The following is a 16,777-nucleotide window of genomic DNA, read 5'->3' as shown; positions in this document are numbered from 1 at the left end:
AAAAGGGTGAAGCAGAAAAAATAAAAAAAATATTGCGGAATGCGAGTAGTAAGCTTAAAATTTCTGTTAATAAATTATTAAAAAAATTGAAAAAATACAATGTTAATGAAGATTAAAGTATATAAGGATCAAACACACAAATGCTTTATTTTTGTTGCGAAATAAATCAATCGGCATAAAAAGACAATATTATGTTCACATAAACATTTTTTTAATATGAATTCCTCTAAATATCTGCTGTTAAATTCAAGAATAGAATACGTTATTGATTATTTCACCAGCAATTCATTATATTTTTTTCTATATCTATGCACACTTCAGACTTGTTATTAGGTCATTATTTTAGCACATAATAAAATGCAATTTTTTTGGCATTCAAGTTAATTTTTTAAAACCTTATAATTATGAGTTAACGTAAGACACTTGAAATCATCTCATTTGAGAGAAAAAGAGCAGTTGATGAAGATAGAACAGGGGAAGGTGTCTAAGAATGCATCAATAAGTTATGCAATGTTCCCAATCGGCCGACTACGTCCTAATAGATGGAATTGAAAAAAAGAAACTTTACTCATAAATAAATGTTTAACTAAAAATTTTATTTTGTTTTTAACGCATTAAATAAAATAAACAAGATAGAATAAATGTAGAATAGTCAAATAAAAATTCAAGAGACAAAAATAAATAATTATAGACTTTTAAATTAATATATTATAGCATATGAATCATTTGTTCATTTCTGTACATTTTAATATTGAAATTCATAGCCTTCAGGATATAAGAAGATCTAAGAAATCGCGAATGCAAGATAATTAAAGTGTATTAAATATTATAATTTTCGATATGCAACAAAAAACTGAAATCATTAAATTTTTTTTTTCTAGTTATGTATATTCTTTTATACTATTTAATGCATGATGCTTGATCTGTTTTTTCCATTTTTTTATGAGAACATAATAAAAATTACGTCTTAAACTATGAATCAAGCATAAAATTATGGCATATACTTCAATGGATTAAATTTTTTTTTTGTATTTTAGATAAATTTAAATAAAACACAAGTATATGTCGAATTGTATAAAAATAAATTAAAATACTAGATAAAAAACTTGACTTATTGAAAAAGTAAGCTTTTTAATAGTATATTGACATTTTAAACAACATTATTTTATAATTACTTATAATTTTTAAGAAAAAATTTATAATACTTGTATTTGAATACTTTTTGAATACTTTTAAATATAAAGGTCGTTAATGTTTTTGATTTAAAATTTCTTTCAATAGTGTATCTTGATCAAATTTTATATTTTTGACATAATTATAAAAGTTATTCGATTGATTCATTCATTCATTTAATCATTTTTGTATATTTCGATAAAAATTCTAGCTTAAATTCTCCAAATTTATTTTTTTTTCATTTAAAAGCTGAAATTAATTGCAGGGTTGTATTTGGATGTTTATTTTTAATATTATTAAAAAAGGTAATATTAAATCAGAAAATAAAATTTTAGTCTTTTAAATAAAATATTGATATGTTTGAAGTTTAGAAAAAGGAAATTTTAAATAACGAAAATAATATTCTATTTCAAAACTAGGTTTGATAATATATAAAAGGTGATAAGTTGGTTCATATACCCGTTTAAAAATTGATATCCTTGCGCTTTTCGTATTATTAAATCTAAAAATACATCAAATGTTAGCCTTCAACATTCTTTCAAAACATATTTTATCTCAAATTAAGTTGGTGTTTTACCTGGGTAGAAATATAAATATTTTTATTGGTGATGAAAGCATTTATAAAGATATAAACACGCGAATAGTTACCACAAAAAAGTATAGATAGGCCTAATTAGCAAACCGCTGTTATGCATTATGAAATTTGTCGTATTATATTTTTTATAACGTTTGCAATAAAAAAAAGTCATTTATGACAGTAGAGCTTGATTAAGTGCTATCAGTTGCAAGATATATTTTGTGAACAATATCTTTTAATATAATTTACGCGTTTTTGTGCTTTTTTTGTTGTTTAAAGAGTTTTGATACATAAATGCTTGTTCAATTAATAAAAAAGCATAAAAGTTAATTTTTTTGAATTTGGAAAATATTGGAATGATACAATTCAGAATATTATGGTTTATTTAAAAAAGTTTCGTTTTGGAATTTAACCCTTAAATACACACATTAAATGATCAAAACCCTAAAGGTTTATTAGAAAAATGCTATATTGTTGATTTTTTCCATTAAAATATTTTCATATTCAATCAGAAATTTTAAAAAATAACAATCAGCCTCGTAAACAAAACAAACAATATTAATATATTCACATATAATTCATTGTGAAAAAGAGGGGGCACAAAAGTAATATTATAGTTCTAATGAAGAAAAATTAAAAGGTGACAATATATAAACGGAAATTCAGGACTATTTTATACGCTTTGGAATATTTCTTTTCGCATCAGTTAAGTATCAAAAAAACATAGTTATTTAATAATCAAATATACGTTATATATTTGCTTCAAATGCTATTCGCAATACGAAGGCTTATATGATCCAGGAAAGCTATTAGAAATGATAATCATAAAATTATGACAAATTTTTTTAATATAAGATTATATGAGTAGCTCGATTTTTTTGGGGATAGAAAATAAAAATATTTTATAGAAAAACATTAAAAAGATTTTTTCGCTCTAGAGTTGGAATTTAACTTGATGATGCACATAAAAAAGTGCAAGAGGTTTTTAAAATTTATAAGAGCATGATTTATAATCTTATTTGCACTCTTAATTATAAAAGTTTAAAGTATATTGGTTGTAATTTCCGATTCGGTTTATAATATAATTGTACAAAGAAGCAGATGTAAATATAGTTTTGACATCTTAAATTGTTTTTTAATATTTTGCAATGATGAAATATCAATTTTGATTCGAAAATATTGATAGTTTTAATTTTAAACACCCAATAGGCCTTATATTATCTTCTAGTAATATTCTCGCAATATTTTTCGTTTTGATTTTTCTAATTTTCATGAAATTAATCAAAAAATATACATAAGCAATATATTAAAACGTGAAAATGCATTGCTAAATTTTGGAATATAGGTATTCATTGTTACCGATGATTTTGTAATTTTCAACCCAAGAATCCACATAAAAATGGTTTTCATTTCCAATCAGTATTTTATACTTGTTCTGCGGAGTTGAAATATGATCTTTCGACGCAATATTATTAGAGGAAAAACAATGAAAATTGCTATTTTCGGATTCAAAATTCACATGAGTTCCAACAATAGTATTTGGCATTAGAATATTTCTGTGGCCTATGAAAACATAGTTTGATACAAAAACATTTTGATTTATAATACAGTTTTGTCCAATTTTACAATTTTCTTCGATTTCCGTCCCTGACATAATGATAGTTTCATCGCCTATTTGAACATTATCTCTAATTATACATTTTTTAAATATTATTACATTATCTCCCCATATAAATTTTTTTCCGATTGTAGCAGATTTATGTATAGCCACTTTATTTCCAGTTCTTTTATGCCTATAGATAAAAAATGGTATATCCGCGTGATTTTCAACCTGAATTTCAACTTCTTCACATTCTAATTCTTGTTTCCATTTCAAAATCGAATCATTTTTTGAAAATTTACAATCTTTATAATCCAGCCATATATTTTTATTCAAATATAAATTAAGAATTAACCTTACATATGAGAATAAGTGTCGTAAATTTTGATAAATTATAATGTTTTTTATCCAGTTTTCTGCAAGTTGTTGGTCAGTAACAATTCCCTTCAAATATTGAGAGCTACCATTAAATAGACACCGGGTAGTTACACCCAGCAGAACGTCAATCGCATTTTTTCCATTCACATTAAAATTTTTGTTTTTATATGAGAATTTCAGTTCAGAAAGAAGCTCTGCTTCATGTTGATCTTTGCTTGAAACGATATAAAGTGGTTTATTGACTGGAAAGTCTTTTTTATACCATATGAATTCATTTGGTTTAAGTAAAAAATGCATTTCAATGTTTGGCATAAAATACTTCAATCCTTTGCTTTCGCTTATAAATCTTAGATGAAAACTTTCTGAATGATCCGCATGAAAACTATTAAGTTCCTTATTCTGTTCTGGTGAATATCTACTGTTTATAAAGTTATCTTCGGCTTGCAGATATGTCGGGTATTCATGGTAATCTGCCGCAGAAATTTTTTCATTCTGCATTTTGAACGAGTTAGGATGACTAGATGTATCTTCTGAACTTAAAAAAGGAACATCTATTTTAGAGAATTTCAAATGAAGATATTCCATGCCATTTTCTATAGCATCAAAACCGATAATATTTTGAAATGAAGATTGATCATTATATCCCTTTTCTATACAAGTCTCATAAGGCAAATGATTTTGATCAAATCCGAAAACTTCACTATTATTAGGAACATAAATTTCATCAAAGAATTCAGAAGAATATGAATTCTCTACTTCTCTGAGGAATTGGTTGTTGCAAGGGATCCGACTATTAGTAGGAACAGAAATTTCGACAAGGGATTCAGAAGAATATGGATTCTTAATTTCTACATTATTTTTATTGCTATGAGAAATTCGACTATTATTAGGAACATAAATTTCATCAAAGAGTTCAGAAGAATATGAATTCTCTACTTCTCTGAGGAATTGGTTGTTGCAAGGGATCCGACTATTAGTAGGAACAGAAATTTCGAAAAGGGATTCAGAAGAATATGGATTCTTAATTTCTACATTATTTTTATTGCTATGAGAAATTCGACTATTAGCAGAAACAGAAATCTCATCAAATAATGCAGAAGAATATGAATTCTCTACTTCTCTGGAGAATTGGTTGTTGCTCGGGATCCGACTATTAGCAGGAACAGAAATTTCATTAAAGAAGACAGAAGAATGTGACTTCTCTATCTCTATATTGTTTATATTGTTTCGCGGGATTCCACTATTAGTAGGGTCAGGAATTGTATCAAAGGACAGAGAAAAGTGCTTATTTATCCACTTTTCGATAGCTTTTTTTCTATTTTCAGCTTCTTTTTTTGCATCCTGAAAACATTCTTGTGGCGCGTGCCGAATATCAGTTGAATCATGATTCTGAAAATATGTGTAGCTCGTAACGTCACGGTTTGTGTTAAAGCTACTATGTGTATGTTTTAGAAGAAAAATCATATAGAAGTATATCATTATATTTTGGGTGAATATAAAAAATTTTTATGATTAAAAGAAAAGAAATATGTTATTGGTTTTTGTTTATAAGTGCAAATACACGTTTAGGATCTTCAATTTTAATTTTGAAGGTTCGAATCCTCTTCGTGCAAGGAGTCATTGTTAAATTATCAATCGGGTCAATTAATGTCGTCTACTTTTAGGGACACAGACAGAATAAAATATGCCGACGAAGTATAAATACAAGCAAGCATTTATACACATAAATTTTATTAAGAGGTCGAAAAAAATCTGGTCTTGATTCTTGAACGTGTGTGTAAACAGTCAAAGTCATTATTGGTATGATAGTAATGTTCCTAGAAGCTAAGATAAGTTTGACATGATCAAATACAATTTTTTTTTCTCCTATATATAATTATTTTAGAGCAGGGTGATGTATTACCAATCCAAATTTGAAATATTTTCAAATTGTTTGGACGAAAATATCATAATATCTAGCGGCAAAAGTGAACTTTTCATGTGGAATTGTTTATAAAGGGAGCCATTCAGTAGGCATATGATATTTTAAAAAGGATAGTTTTGATCCTAGATATTTTAGTTTCGAGAAAAATTAAAAAAATATCACAGGAATAGATACAAAAGGGTTAAAAAAATTTAAAGTCAAGATTTTTTTTGGATGTTATATCGACAGATGCAATACAATACAAGCTCTTTTCCATAATAAATGAATTTTAATATTAAATAAATTTAATAATGGAGAAAATGATTAAATTTTGCTTTAATTATGGGTAAATTTGCTTTCAAATTTGGTGAAATTTGGAACACACGATTGCATTTGGAATATGTTACCGGCCCCTATCTTTACTTTAAATCTATTTTGCTTCAAAAACGAGATTTGCTCCATAGAGACATTTTCTGTGTCAAAAGAATAGCGATCAAAATCGCTTTTTGTTATGTCTAAAGGTGTCCCAATCATAGATTTTTCCATAAAAATATTTTTATCTTCTATATTTACAAAATTAGATATTATAACAGAATTATAACAAATACAATTTCTTCCAATTTTCGAAGAATCACCAATTCGAGTATTTGCATGAATTATTGTTTCCTTTCCTATTTTAACGCCTTTTCCTATGCGGCAATATTCGAATATAATCACACCGTCTCCCCATTCGAAATTTTTTTCTATTTTAGCGGTTTTATGCACGGCCACCCTGTTCCCAGTTTGAAAATTTTTATAGATGCAAAAATTATCGTCATGAAATCGATCACAAACTTGCATATTAAAATCTAGAAACTTATGATCAAGTGAAGACCCACAATTAATATATTTTTTTTTACGTATATCAGTAGCGTACCAGAATCTGACATAACTATTTTTAAAGTCGTTTATAAAATCTATAAGGGGACAAAAACTATTAAAACTACTATTAAATAGCATGTTTAGCTGGCAATTATCCGTAATATCTTCTTCAAAAACGAGACCATCCAAAAATCTAGGCTTATTATGGAATATGTTTTTCTCGTGCAATCTTAATAAGACTTGCAGAAATTTAGTTACATCATCTTGAGTGCGAGTTTTTTTGTATTGTAAAAATATTTGTTGGCCAAGTTTATAATCAAATTCTTCCATACTAATGACAATATCTGACTGATATTCCTTCTCAAGATTAATTAGATTTTTGAGGTCAATGAAAACATCTGGTTTTATAATAAAGGGACCTGCTTTAGATGACTTGTAGCTTCTTATCCCATTATCAATGGAAAGTAGTTGTAGGTAGCAATCATCAAATTTTAATTCGGGCCAAGTGTAAACAACTTGATTTTTCTTGATAATAGGTGTGAAAACCTTTTTATCGTGACGTAAGTAGCTTGGATCTGATGATCCATGATTGTAATCACAGATTTTACCAGGTCGTATTTCGAATGAAGAATTCGATGAATCGTAGTTTTTTGTGAAGTGTGCAGATATTATTCCAGTGGACTTTTCACTTTCCCTAAAATAATCCATAGCATAAGCTTTGCCTTTGGCTGGAGTGAAATTTGGTTTATTTTTTTGAATTGCTCTGTGAGTCTCAAAGCCCCCTCTTCCCCACAAATCTTGGTATTCTTGATCTATACTTGAATCTTTTTTATTTGACAGATCAGCGACCATTTCGTCTTGATATTGTTGTACATTATATGTTGTTAAACTCGGATATCTGCTCAAATTAAGAGAATAACAATCCACCTGTTGATTACCTGTGAATTCTTCGCCTTCATCTTGACTCGAAAAAAATTCTTTTTGATTCACAACATAGTCCTGAGCATAATCCATTTGATTTTGGCTCACACCAACGCCATGAGAACTTTGTTCGGTATAATCATTACTGCGCAAAGGCTTGTAAAATTGAACTTGTGCAGATTCGATTTGTGACGAATTATTATAGTTGTTCGCGAGAAAACCGCCTCCCCTCTGATGACAGTAATTATTATCCGTTTCCCCAAAAGAGCTAAAATTATCTTCTTTCTGATGTACATCGTCACTCTCAAATAAATAAGGGTTTTGTAATGTCATTGTTCCTCGATACCCACCATCCTTTTTCGAAAATGAAGTGCCAATCGTAAGTGAATCATGTTGAGGTTCATGGATTTTACGTTTATTTCCACTTAGCGCATCTACGTTTTTTTTACTTGTTTGAATGGCTATTAATTGGTAGAAAATATTAAAAAAGTTCATTTATGGGTTGATTAAAAATTTTTACTTACTAATAAATTATCAAGATAATATTAAAACATATATTTATCGATTAGATTATATTCAAATGATAAAATCTATTTATCAAATTTCTAAAAACGTACAAAATATAAAAACACTTATTTATCAACTAATTTATGACTCTAATAAATTAGAAATAAAAAACCCATTATATTTTAATTTGAAAGATGTGAAAATCTTTGAAACATAGTAAACTATACTGCAATATCTAAACATTTATTTCTCGTCTCCCATGTTTTAACATCAAGAGTTCAGATACAGTCTTATAAATTTCATCATTTTTACTACGGAAAGTCTTGTTTGGTATGTATTGATGTTTTTATGCGACTTTTTATCGCCAGCACTAAAAATTTTTATATTAAAAGAAGTCTTAGATTCTATGTATTATTGGACATGCTTTTTTGAGTGTTAGATCTAAAATATTTTATTAGAGCCACACATGGATTTAAGTAGGTGTCGTATCAGAAACTAATGTTAAGATGCCATTTCATATAATGATAAGTGATAAAACTCATAATCTGATCAGATGATCATACCCATTGATTCCTCTCAAAATAAAATGTTTAAAGACTTATATCCCCGAGCAAGAGAGAGCAATGTAGAATAATTATTCCTATAATAACTATATATTAGATAAATTCTTATTATAAAACATGTTAAATCCTAAATACGACAATAGACTTGTTTTACAGTCTAAAACCAATTAAAATTTATTACTATTTAAATGTGAGTCAATATTTCGAGTTCATTATCATGGTGATAAATATATCTTTATCATAGTGTGTAATATATTTTTTCATTTCATATCACATATGGTTTTTTTATGACCATAAACGCCTTTAATCTTAAAGATCTTACGCTGATATTCTAAAATACACAATTCTAAATAAGCGGTAAAATGCTGATGAATTTAACACTCCAAATATAATTCATCAATTTTACGAACTACTATTCTTCCATCAGCAAATTTAATCAAATGATGCAACCCAAGAAAATCATTTTTCTTTGGTATTTATTTACAAAATCAGGCTTATAATTTGAAATCGAAAAAAAATACTATTTTATGCAGGAAAATATCTTTATTTATAATATAACTCCTTTGAGACTAAACATATACTACGCTTAGTACAAAATGAGAGTTCCGTAAGACAGCCAATCATAATAAACATGTGTCCAGATAATCAATCAAGGTGCTGCTTTAAATGATCCATGCAAAAAAATAAAGACACGACAAAATACAATATTTATCTGTTGTAAGCAATATAGAAGTTTTAACAAAATCATTCATAAAATTGTATCGTTTTATAAGTCCTAATATTTTCTTCATTCAATATAAAATTTCTTTAAACAATTCGAATAGTAGCAAATAAATCATTTGAAAGCTATTGAGAAATTTATAAATAGACGATAAACTGAGTATACAGGTCTTTCATGGTTTATTCATGTTTTTTAATCATTCCAAATCGCAATATTACGAGCGTAAACCCTTTAGTTTATGACTTATATCTGTCAATGACGTAATTTACATTTATTTATGATTTATAAAAATAGAATGAAAAATTTTATATTTATATTAAATGTAAAATAAGTAATTTTAAAACATAAAAAAAAAATTTATTAAATTTTGCCTTATTGCTTTTTGGATTACACTAATATATTCTTTTTTTATAAACAACAAAAAATTCATTTATGAAGTTGAATTTTGTATTTTTTAAATATACTGACTATTTTAAGCGAATTAAAGTCTGTAAAATTGAGCTAGTTCAAAGAAAAAGCCGTAAAAGAATCGAAAAATACCTTGCAAATAAAATAAAATTTTAGTTCTAATTCATTTATTTATGCATAAAAAAACATATTTGCAGCAATAAATTTTCTCTCTGGTTTATCGCGAGCAAGAAAAAAAATATTTTTTGAATTTATTATCAATATAGATTATATTGGAGAATTTAAAAAATTATCATTTGTAAAATACTCTTTGTTTCTATACACAATAAGAGTTTTGTATTAAATGAAAAAATCTTCTGCCGTAATTATAATTATAATTGTTTATTGAAATAATTAAATGTATAAATGATTTATAAGGTTTACAAACATTAGAATATACTTTAATTATGCTGATGAATGATCAATTTATAAAAATTAAAAAAAAATTATGTAATTAAACTTTTAAATATTTAAATCAATTATCATTGATATATATGATCTAATAAATACTACAAACACTGAATAAAAAAAAGATGCATAACTGCCCATAAATATATTTTATGAATTTATTGGATTTTGTGTCATTTAATATTGTCGCAGCAAAATTTGTTGCACCTTAGCCCTATTTGGTTGATATCTCTCTTACCTGCCATATTTACAATCTTTCTAACACACCTTCCTCTTTCCAGACTTATTGATTCGAGCACAATCTTGCATTGGATTGTTTGTGCTTATACTTTAGTTGGGATTTCTAACTGCTTAAAACGAACTATGGTATTTTTAAGCTCACCATCCTTAGCTGTGAAGTATGGTACTATTAATGATTTATAAATAATATAGTATATTAATGAATAATACAAACATTGAACTATAAAATGATTTTATATTTATTAGATTTAGTTATAGATTCAAATTTATTGTAGTAATTTTGGTTTTTGTTCTCTTGAATAACTTGAATGAAGTCCTGTCAGCATAACGTATTTATGATTTTAGCTATCTTTCTTTCTTCGAAGTCTTCTGCAATACATCCCCTCTTTTCGTTAATATTAATTAAAGGCAATTTCTAAATCGCAAGTTTTATTTATACCTCCATTTTATTTGTTACTTCAGTTCCTTTTGGTACCTTTTATGATATTGTGCCACCGCCCGTCCAAATTGAAAAAATATGGGATAATTTTAGTTTCGCTGTTTGTGCATTAATGTCAGCTAATATGCAAACAAGTCATATTTGTAATTTTTCCATTCTCAAATATGCTTATATTGTCGATACTAGCCATACCAATTTCGATCAGAGTGATGATGTTTTGCATTAATACAAATAAATTTTATTTATTATTATTTTTGAATTAGGATATTGGATTTTGCCAAACAAGATGTGTAATTTAATTCTTGAAGAAAACTTCATCAATACATTATATCGTCAATTTATCTGCTAAATCTTCATCAAAGATTCTTCTTCGCTTAAGACTTATCAATTCAAGTGTTTTTTTCAATTCTAGATCCTAAAAATGTGCCTCGACTTCGTTAGATAGCTCAAGCTATTTTTTAGCATTAATATAATATTAATTCAAATTAATTATTACCCTAGAGAAGAAAAAAAATTCAAAAATTTGATTCATTAAAATTTTAGGCTAGTTCTGGATAAATTAGGAGCTTGTTAAATACGTAAAACATACTGCAGAAGTCTTTGAGCAAATCAAAAAATAAATTGGTTTCATAATTTATATTATTTTCCTTTTTTTTAATAGTTTGTGTATAATTTTTTTGTTTGGTTTTGAAGTCTGTATATAAATGATGTGAATTTTCATTTTTTTCACATGCGAGAATAATGTTATTGTTTTTTAGTATTAAGTTCAGAATCACAATAATATTTACACCTTTATCCTTAAAATAATTAATATATAAGTCTTTAAAGGGTTGACTTGGAATTTTATCGCTTGAACCAGAGGAAATAGATATATTACGTGCATATTTAATTAGGTAACAAATGTTTTCTAAAAGACTTATTGTTTTAGTGAGTTTTGAATTGCACATAATTAAACATAAACAATCAAACACGTAAGAGCCTTCATTATTTACCATCTGAATATTTTTATCATTTACTGCATCACATACTATGGCTTCGCAAAAAAGTAAAATACTCTTGAAAATATATGGCATTCGTGCCTTATTTTCACTTTTATAACCATTATCTATGAATAATCTTCCTATAAAATGTATTTGGTAAAATAATGGGCTTACCTGTCTGAATTTCTCCCAGTTAAGAGATAAGTTTACATTTTCACTGTGGAGTGCGTACAGTTTCTTAGAAATCTGTTTGATAAAAAAATATGTCATAATATTTGCCTTTGTATCAGGTTTTCCGAATCGATTTCCTATGTTTTTAGTGCAATTTATAGTGCTTGAAATTCCTTCCATGAAAAATAATCTGAAATATTTCGTATTATTACTTTCCTCATTCATGTCTAAAATTTTTTCAAAATATTTATCTTGAGTTTGATCAATCAATTCGTAAATATAACTTGTCTCGATAGAATTAAAATAGAAAATAAATTCAAGAATGTGATTTTTGATATCTTCTACCTCAATTAATGTTTCTTTATGTAATTGAGATTCAAAAGTTAAGAAGAACCCTTTAAAATCTGCATACACGGGATTCAAATTTGACTGATTTTTAGCTTTGTTTATAAGAAATACTTGGCAATATTTACGAAAAATATCTATGCAAGTCGATAATTCATTTGAATCTAGAGTATCTATTATTTTCATGTCGTCGAAAATTAATATAAAAGCATCAATTTGTAATTCTGACGCATTTTTAGCTTCTTCTTCATATATTATTGAATCATAAATACATGAAGGGATATCTCTTATAGCATCAAAATTCATATCATTTAAAAATTTATATCTTGATAGAGATTTTACTTTTTTAATTATCTTTTTCTTGGTATTTTTCAGTTGTAATGATTCAATTTCATTAAATCTCGATCTAATTACACCGATTCTTCTTTCCGTTAAATAACCACATATATACCTTTTTAATCGTCTTTTGCCCGGATTTTCCGCATTGTCTTTTGTTTCCAACCCGATCTGTCCATCAGATTGGCTATAATCGTTAGTTTCATTTCTTGATGTATCATTTTGCAAATTTTTGATCGAAGAAAAACCCCTGTCACCACAGAAAGTATCCCTTGATTCTTTGCTAATGGAAAATTTAGACCCAATATAGTCTAATTCATTAGCTTTGAAATTTTTGAGCTCTAAATTTGATGTATCTAAATTAGAAATTCCTACATGTTCGTTTACAGGATAAGTATTAATTGGTTCTAATAATATTCCACACGTATTTTCATATGAATTCCGTGTGATTTTATCATGAAAAATTATATTGTCAGGTGGAAAAACAGCATTGAAATCTTTAACCATAGATTCGTTCGTTGTGAAGTTTAAGTTGTTTATATTTGAATTATTCATATATGTTTCAATAAAGTCACTTTCGTTTTCCAAATGTTCTGTATTTTTTATGGATGTATATATTTCCCCATCACTAAGTGGTTTATCTTTATCACTCCCGTTCTTTATAAAATTGTCTTCCGCCATTTCATTTAACATAGTACATATATCAGCATCATAAGTTGAATGATTACCTGTTTCATTTAGTTCAGATAACTTTTCATTCAGTTCATTTTAAGGATATTTATTCAAATCTTTTATTAAGTCAATATCAATATTCATACTAAATTCAATTTTTTTTCCTATCAAGTGGGTCGGATTTAAATTATATGTTTCCAAACCTAATAGTCTCGCCCCATCATTATCACTGTTTATGTTTTTATCGAGATCTGATGTGCTGAATGTTGATTTACACCTCTTTGTTTCAAAAAAATTCTCATTGCCTCTAATATGAATATCAGAATCACATGGAACAGGTTCAATATAATTATTAAGATCGATTTTTGTTTCGTGACATGAAGTCGTGTTTTCAAATGAATCATTATTTTTAGGCGAATATTCTGATAAACAAGAAATTTCCATCGGCAGAGTACTTTCTAAGTTAGATTTATAGAATAAATTTTCATATACCTGATCTTCTCTATCATTAATATCGTAATAAAGCCTTTTTGAACAAAAAATATAAGATATACATATTATATTTTTAATCATGTATTATATCTGAAATTACCACATAATAAAAATTATTTATAGGCTTTTTCAATAAATGTTAAATTAAGTAATTTATTTTTAATCAAATGAATATGGCTAATCATTTTTTTAAGAATTCTTTGTTAGTTTTGTCAAAGCAAAAAATATACAAAGAAAGCAGAAGTTAGCAGTTTAAGTTATTAGTACGCAGTTTAATTTTTTTTAATTAGACTTATAGTGTTAAGTTGAAAAAATAATGATGATTATAAAAGTTTAATTAAATTTCTTGTAGGAGCAACAACGAACATAAATTTAATAAAAAATATGAAAATCAAATATCATCCCAGAATTCTTAAACACATCAGAACACTCTAATACAATTTTTAATATTATATTATGCATTTTGTGAATTTAGTATTATATTATCATAGAAATAGAAAGAAACATAATATTTTAATATTTTATATTGAGATTAGCTTTATCTACTATTTAATACTCGAAACATATTGAATAAATAGTAGTTTGAATTTATGCATCTAAAGGGATAAGATTTTTATGCCACAACAACCAAATAGCATAAAATAGCACTTCAAAAATTATTTGATAATTTTTAAATGATTAGAAGTTTATTGCTTTATACTTATTATAACGCAATTTTATGCCAAAATGAGTCTTAAAAAGATGAATTGACTTTAAGAAGACTTTATTGCTTCACTTATTAGCTAAAATAAGGCGTTAAAACTCAAAGATTTGGATTTTAGAATATCATAGCAAATATTCTTTTTTAGATCCAAAAAAATTTCATAAATATACCTCAATAAAAAAATTTATATTTTTCATTCTTTATTATATCGCTTGTATTGCTTTTGCATCTGATTATTTAATAAAACTTTTCTGGGAAAGATATATTTTAATACATTTTTTATTGTATTCATATTAACAAACAAAAAAATCAAGAGGCTATAAAATATCTAACTAATTAAAATTTTCAATTTGGATTTTTGCGACTTTAATTTCGACTAAAATGGTGTCGTATCATAATGCTCAATTTTTGAAACTCCAAAAAAGAAAATGAATCATCTTATAAAATGTAATGAGTAATAAGTAAAATATGATAAATGAATGGATTTCTTTTCTATTTTAAAACGCAAATTATACAATTTTGTATTTTAAAAAAATCAAGATATGAATATATAAATTAAAATAGTCTGGTTATACCAACAATAACTTATATCATTAGCTTTAATTATTTCTTGTTTATAAGTGACGTTATATTTATATTCGTTATATTGTTTCTTTAACTATTCCAATGTCTTATTTAAAAGGTATTTTGGATCAAAAATCTCTTGTTTCGTATGCCCATCCACAATATATTTATAATTTTCAATGTTTTCTATAAGATAATTGAAGAAAGATGAATACGATAACCTGTCACATTAACATGCAGCGCCATTTTTAATTGGGGTTTTTTAAAAAACAGAATTATGCCTACATTTTATGCCATCATTTTTATCGAAAAGTAATTTACATTTTAAAAGAATTCGTTTGTATTACGTGATATGTAAGATAAATCAAAAGGATCATCTCAGATTTAATGTTGTGTCATAATTGATGAAATTTATATAAAGTTTTCGTGTATGTATATTCTAAGATTAGAAAATACCATATGATCTGAAAATAGTATTATCTTATCCAAAAAATTCAATCAAAAAAAAAGATGGAAATTCAGTCATTTTCTACTCCATAGCCTAAAGTTGCTTTAATAATATTGATCCTTAAATAAAGGCATTCAAACTATATAAATATAAAATTCTGAAAATACGATGTATCAAGGCAAAGGTTTTTAAAATTACACTTAATTTTTGCTTCTTGCTAGTTTATTCTTTCAATATGCATATAAAATAAATGTTTGTAAGAATGGCCTTTATTAAATATGCAAGTATGTTCTGAATCAATAAATACCAAATATTCCTCTAAAACATACTAAATATCTACAATAGACAGCAAAACACAAAAAAACCCACATAATGCTAAAAAAAATATTTTAAATGCTGTAATATCTGAATCGTTTATGTATTACCTTTTGAAGGATTACTGATGATATAGAAAATCTCTTATAAAAATAGGAAAAATTTAATTGTTATGCAAAAGATTCATACCAATTAAATGCATGATTGGCAAAAAAATGTAGGTAGAAAGATTTTGCCATCGAAGAAAAATTCACTTTGATTCTAAATAAAAAGCAGAAAGGTTCTTTTATAATTTAAAAATAGAGCAATACAATCAAGTGAACTGAATTTTGCGTGCTTTAGTTTTTTGTTGAAAAAAGAATTTTTTTTTAAAAAATTATCTTTCAAGGTGATATTTAAAATTAATGTAAATAGAAAGGTACTAACACAAATAGCATTATACAATAGATACCTCTTAATGCCAACTAAAACGGTCCATACGCGCAAATAATAGAATTGAGAGAAACTCGAACTAATAAGTCTTGAGAGGAGAGAATGCATTGAGGAATATTGTAAAAAGATGAGATGGATATAAGTATCAGTAAAATTTGTTCTATAGGCAATATAAAGTTTTGCTTCAAAATCTATGAAAATCTGAAAATCAAATTAACCCATGAGTACAAAATCTACAAATACCTTTCAATCTAAATAAATTTTTTTTTTCTTGTATATTTTTTTAACCAATAAAAATATAATAATATTCTCTAGCAGAACTATATAATCGTAAAGGGATTGATTGGAAATGAATCTAAAATTAAAAATTCGTTTTAAAATCTTGAAATATCAAAAGAGAACATGCAATAAATATTTAATTTTTTTTGTGATCTAATACTGTAAATAAAGTAAAATATTCTATTATCCCAGCTATATGAATAACATCAGGTGAAAAAATTAATAAAGATTATTTCTCTTATCTTGTAGATCAAAACAGAAAAAAGCAGGCGTATGATAATGAATATTTTTAATAATATTTT

Source organism: Rhyacophila brunnea, unplaced genomic scaffold (assembly GCF_057557595.1).
Source record: "Rhyacophila brunnea isolate RB1 unplaced genomic scaffold, BYU_Rbru_1.0 scaffold_40, whole genome shotgun sequence".
NCBI classification, from domain to species: domain Eukaryota; kingdom Metazoa; phylum Arthropoda; class Insecta; order Trichoptera; family Rhyacophilidae; genus Rhyacophila; species Rhyacophila brunnea.
Note: the sequence above shows the minus strand (reverse complement) of the source record.